Here is a 6,000-nt window from a genome sequence, read left to right as displayed (position 1 = left end):
GGGGGGGGGGGGGGGGTCTGTAAGGCGTAGCTGTGGCCGACAACAGCGAGTTAATAGGAATCGTTAAGTTTCCACGAGAGTCACCCTTTGTGCGAGCTAACGCATAACCAGGAAAGCGTTCCAGTTGTGTCAGAAGTGAACTTTACCGAACCTGGACATATGTTGTACAAGCGCAGCCTTACCTTTTGCTGCACACTAATCAGTCTGGTGCGACGTTACCATGGACGCGCCGGTGCGCATTAAGATTGAAGAGGACGGACCAGGTGGCCACTGTGTCAGTGCCGAGGTGAGAGACATGTTTCAAAGATAACCCGATCCCGTCACTACAGAGGGGCTCCTTGTCGTTCCTTCAGAAGATTCACGAGCCAGCGCCATGGAGGTAAACAAAGATGGCGCCGCCCATAGACTGAGTATACCGTGTGGGATAAAAACACCTAAATATGATGGTAGATTGGACTGGGAAGCTTTCAGGACTCAGTTCGAAATACTGGCGGCTGCCAGCAGCTGGTCGCTGGGTGAAAGAGCTCTTCAACTCGCCATGTGCCTGATGGGGGATGCCCTGTCCTGCCTGCTGCTGCTGGATCCTGCTGAGAGGGGTGACTATGGCACGCTGACGAGTGTGCTACAGTGGCGATTCAGCCAGTGTTTCCGACCGGAGCTCTTACAATCGGAATTGAGTGGGCGATGAAGACGTGAGGAAGAATCTCTGCGGGCATTGGCGAACGATTTGGAGAGCCTGACAAGGAGAGCTTATGCTCACATGCTGCCTGATGTGCAGAGTGAGCTGGCACCGGATAAGTTTGTGTGGGCGTTGTCCCCTCCTGACCTAAGCGCGCACGCAGCTGACACACCCGTGAACCCTACGGGAGGCTCTGGAATATGTACTGAAGAAAGAGATAGTGATGGCTTCTGTGCAAGGACACACAGAGGAGATTCCACCAAGGGTCAGGTCAGTGGCTGGATATGAGATGGCAGCAGAGAGACCAGTGTGGCTAGAAGAAGTCACTGAACTGATAAGGGGTCTGAAACTACCTCCAGAAAAACACCAGCAGCCACCTCCAAACTGCAACCACGTATCTGTTGGGGCTGTGAGAACCCTGGGCATCTGGTGAAGCACTGCCCCACCCAGGCCAAAATGCTGGGAAACAGACCGGGGGTGCAGTAGGCGGGAAACTGCGCACCCCCACACATGTGTCCCGCACACCCCATATGCAAACCATCACATTGGAACGCAACAGCTGGATGAGAGAGCCAGGGATAGCTGTGGTGGGAAGGACTTCCATTTCAGATTTCTGTCATATTCCTATATGCGTTGAGGGGATTTCCTGTACGCCATTGGTGGACACAGGGTCTACAGTGACAGTGGTCCGACCGGAGGTCGTACCATCAGGAGCCCAGCGGGAGGAAACGGCTGTTCAGCTTCGCATGGTGACTGGGGAGCTGGCGCCAATGCAGGGGAAGGGTAACCTGTTCATACATCCTGTTTGGGTGGCTGAGGTACAGGACACATGCAACCTTGGGTTGTACTTTTTGAGAGCGTATGACTATCAATTGGACTTAAAGAGGGCCACGCTGAGTTTCCTTCTTGGTGCCACCAGATCCACAGTTACCCTTCCTCCTAGACACTGATACAAGTGGTGTAGGTCTAGGGGTGGTCCTGTCACAGGTGAGACCTGAGGGGGAAAGAGTGGTGGCCTACTACAGTAAGGTTTTGAGTAAGGAGGAGCGAAAGTATTGTGTCACCCGCAGAGATCTGTTGGCTGTTGTTTTGGCTATCTGTCATTTCAAGTATTTTCTGTGCGGGCGTTCCTTCACCATATGCACCGATCACGCATCACCGCAGTGGTTGATGTCCTTTAGGGAACCGGAGGGACAACTCACTCGGTGGCTGGAGGAGCTGCAGAGTTATGAGTTTACTGTCACCCACAGGGCAGGGGATCGCCACAGTAATGCAGATGCTCTGTCCCGATGGCCATGCAGTGAGGACAGCTGCCATCACTGTCCTGCAGCGGGCCTGGACGGAACCAGCCACAGAAATGAAGACTTGGCAGATTGTGGTCCCCAAGGTTCTACGGGAAACTGTTCTCAGGGGAGTGCATGGGCTTGTGGGTTCAGGTCACTCTGGGGTGACAAAGACTCTTCGGCATCTCCATCAAGCCTTCTATTGGGGTCACCTTAGGAGAGATGTGTAGGATTTCTGCAGGTGTTGTGACCTTTGCACCGCTCGTAAAGGACCACAGGGACAATCCAGGCCTCATTTACAACAGTTTCGAACAGGTGAACCTATGCAGATGTTGGGGGTGGACATCATGGTGCCTTTTCCACGTACAGAACATGGGAACCGGTTCATTCTCAGGGCAGTGGATTATTTTACGAAATGGCCAGAAGCTTTTGCACTGCCTGACCAGGAGGCAGGAACTGTGGTGGATTCCCTAATTGAGGGGATGTTTTGCAGAATGGGGGTTCCAGAATCCATCCACAGTGATCAAGGAAGAAATTTTGAATCTAGAGTTTTCGCCACCATGTGTGAGAAGTTAGGTATAGCCAAGACTCTCACCACACCCCTCCACCCCCAAAGTGACGAGTTAATTGAGCGTTTCTATCGGACGCTTGCAGAGCAGCTGTCCATCATAACGTCCCATCATCAGCATGACTGGGATTTACACCTGCCACTGGTCCTCATGGCATGCTGCACGGCAGTCCAGGATTCAGCTTCTTGTACACCTGGTCTCTTGATGCTTGGCTGAGAGCTGAGGACTCCTGCACAGCTCCCATTCGGGCGACCACCTGAGGCATCGGAGATCACTGCTGGTGAGTTTAGCATGTTTAGCATGAAATTAATCTCTGTTGTGTGTGTGAGGGTCTGTAAGGCGTAGCTGTGGCCGACAACAGCGAGTTAATAAACCTTCCATGAGAGTCGCCCTTTATGTGAACTAATGCATAACCAGGAAAGCGTTACAATACTTTGGAATATAAAATGAAAAACATTGTGTCCCTGCAGCTAAACATTTTGGACTCGAGCATAAATCAAGCTGATTAGCTGTCGATTCAGTGTGAAAATTGTGATGGCATCATTTTTCTAAATTATTTAGTTTCCTAAAGTGTAGCTAATGTGTCCTCTCCATACACTCAATTAAAAGTAAAAAAAAAAGGATGCAGCAGTAATGAGCACTGCTTAAAAGAGCCAGGTTATTCCATAGAGATTTGTAGAATTTGTGGAGTAAAAAATGGATGGAGAGTTACAGAGAAAACTGATTAGAGAAAATGTCACAGTGGGTTCAATTTTCAGCAGCAGCAGCTGATTAGACAAGAAGCTTTCCAAATGAACCCTGAGGTCACGCAGAAAGGCTTCAGATGAGGAGCAGGAAAGATGAGAAAAGAAAAGAGATGAGGGCAAGCACAGCAGTTCAGTTTGCATGTTATGAAAGCATCAAATCAGAGTTTCACATAACGATTAATCCTAGAAAATGTATTCCCTCTTACAAAACAGAAAGGCTGCAGTGCATAAGTTTTGTGCACAACGTTGGTTTTTTATTACTTAAAGCAAGAGAATTGTGCTACAAGAGGGTCAGTCGTCAGGTTCAGGTAATGCTCTTCAACTGTTTCTTTTTATTGTAGACAATTATATCATCTGAAAAAGTTGAAAAAATACACGTAGTTGGAAGTTTGGAAATGCTTCATTTACACTCCTAGTTTAAACGACATTATCCAGCTGCCACTCCACCTCAGACAGGCCTCTTCATTGTCTGCTTTTAAAACGCTTCTTGAAATCCTCTTCTTTTACTTGGCTTTTAACACTTTGTAATGAGTTGATTTTATTTGATTTTTATTCTTCTCTGATTTTAATTTTATTGATTTTATGGTTTTATCTGATTTTATTGTTTGATCTGATTTCATATGTATTCCTACTAATTGTTCATTCCTTGGTTTTAATTTACTCACGTTTTATTTGTTTTGTTGTCCTACGTGAGCCATGTTTTATTGTAGACTCTGTGCAGCACTTCGGTCTGCTGGGGTGTTTTAAAGTGCTTCACAAATAAATCTGGATTGGATTGCCAATTTTTGCCTCTTTCCAACTTCCAACTCAAAATTAAAATTCTTCATTTTACAAGAATTTGGGGCAAAAACAGTGTTTTCAAATTCTTTCATGAAGGCCAGCAGTGTATACGGCATCAAATACAATACACACACTTTCTCCCTGGCAAAAATAAACAGATAGATTACACACACTGAACATTAATATACAAAGCTAAGCCAGTAACTTACACAATGTATTTCTGGGCAATGAACTACATCACAGTAACATTTGGGTCTTGTGACATTTTTTTAGGGAAAACAATTGAAATGAAACTAAACTTATCCTTCAGTCCAGTAGGTACCACTGTACTGAGTGTTAAATCCAGGACAGCTGTTTCTCAGAATTACACTAAAGTCCACTGAAAAGAGGCAGGAGAAAATCACATCACAGCAACTTGTAATTTATTACAGGTGTTTTGCTTTATTTAGGATGTTGGTAAAGTTATATTTAAAAAAATAAAAAGTCAGCTCCACCACCCCCACCTTTTTTTTTTAACCAATTTGTCTTTGTATTTTTATGTCCAACCAACATAGGCATAAGGGTGATAAAGTTTTTTCATTAGATGTGCATCTACAACTGATTTACTTTTGGAGTCAGCCTAATAAATACAAAAATAACAAACAGCAAATACCACCCATCGCCTTTCATGCCAGTTTAAAACTAAAAACATCTTGTGCTGAGAAGAGGTGGATTTATAGTCGATCTGATTAAGATCTTGTAAATGACGTTACACATAATCTAATGCAATATTATGAGATCTCACAAAATATGATAGTGCTCAGAGAGTGTGCTGAGGATGAACTTCAGCTACTACCACATTAAAATTAGCACAGTATCTGCAAAACTGACCGAATTAAAGCCATTTTTGTGTTCTCTAATGTAGATTACCTGTCTTAGTCATGTCATACTGGGGTAGCTCTGAATGGTAATCTGTTGTGGATGATAATTTTCTGAGAGTTAAAAATAAAATCAAATAAAATAAAACTTGCCCGGGGGTTCATAAGATATTTTGCTGACAGACAGATAGGGTTTTTGCCAACAGTTAATATCAAAATTTTAACCAAAAAAATTGAGCAAATGTGTAGCTATGCCGGGTTTTAGCTCAATATCTGTTAAACTGGCTGATTTATAGCCATGTTTGTCCTCACTATAGTTGCTTAGCTGTGGTGTCCATCTTGAATGGGGTTTATTCTGAAAGTCAGTCACTTGTAGATGTAAATTGAATGAGTACTTTTGAGAGTTTCATTAAAATCCTTTCTCCGGTTCATGAGCTATTTTGTTGGTGCTACAGACAAATAAACACACACTGAAACATAAGCAAAAACATTATCACTTTTTGCCTTCAGTGGCAGACAATAATAAATTGTCATTATTTTCTGCCAAAACAAGATTAACAAATTTCCATTTTTATGTTGTAGAACATTTCTTTGAAGCTGAAATACATTGTATGATTGTTTTTATTTTCACATGTCTGTCTGGAAGGGAAGGGAAAAAAGAGCTTATTTTAGACCCTGTTAAAATTAAAATAAATAAATAAAAAGAAGAAGCAAGACCAACATTTCATATTAAACAACTCAGAAATATATATATTTTTTTTTACAGAAACCAGTAGTTTTACTATTTTCATCAGCTCAAAAAACCCCCAGCACATTTTAAACCTAAAACTCAGCTTAGATTAACAGCTTTAATTAACTTTAACTAAAAGTCTGGCGATCAAGAGATGAAAATTACATCAAAGTTGAAACAAGGTAAAGGTCTCAATCGTGCTTTTCAGCAAGTCACTGTGCTTCACATTTTTATGTCACGTCCAACTAACCTTTTCTATAAACCACTGACTTTTGCTCTGACATCAGATTTCCTTTTCCAAAACTGAATCAGACAGAACTCCAAACAATTTCTGATGGAAAAAAGAGAGAGGCGTT

At 43.3% G+C, this 6,000-nt stretch overlaps 1 protein-coding gene across 1 annotated transcript in view; it reads right to left on the bottom strand.

The window, feature by feature from the left end:
* Nucleotides 1-549, bottom strand: part of wars2 (tryptophanyl tRNA synthetase 2, mitochondrial) — a 68,305-nt gene extending 67,756 nt beyond the window's left edge. Inside the window, exon 1 of the mRNA XM_037976310.1 lies at nucleotides 183-549. The gene's annotated coding sequence lies outside the window, so the exon portion shown is untranslated. The remainder of the gene's footprint in view (nucleotides 1-182) is intronic.
* Nucleotides 550-6,000: the final 5,451 nt, after the last annotated feature.

Source organism: Kryptolebias marmoratus, linkage group LG6, assembly GCF_001649575.2.
Source record: "Kryptolebias marmoratus isolate JLee-2015 linkage group LG6, ASM164957v2, whole genome shotgun sequence".
NCBI classification, from domain to species: Eukaryota; Metazoa; Chordata; class Actinopteri; order Cyprinodontiformes; family Rivulidae; genus Kryptolebias; species Kryptolebias marmoratus.
Note: the sequence above shows the minus strand (reverse complement) of the source record. Positions and strands in the feature narration are given on the sequence as shown.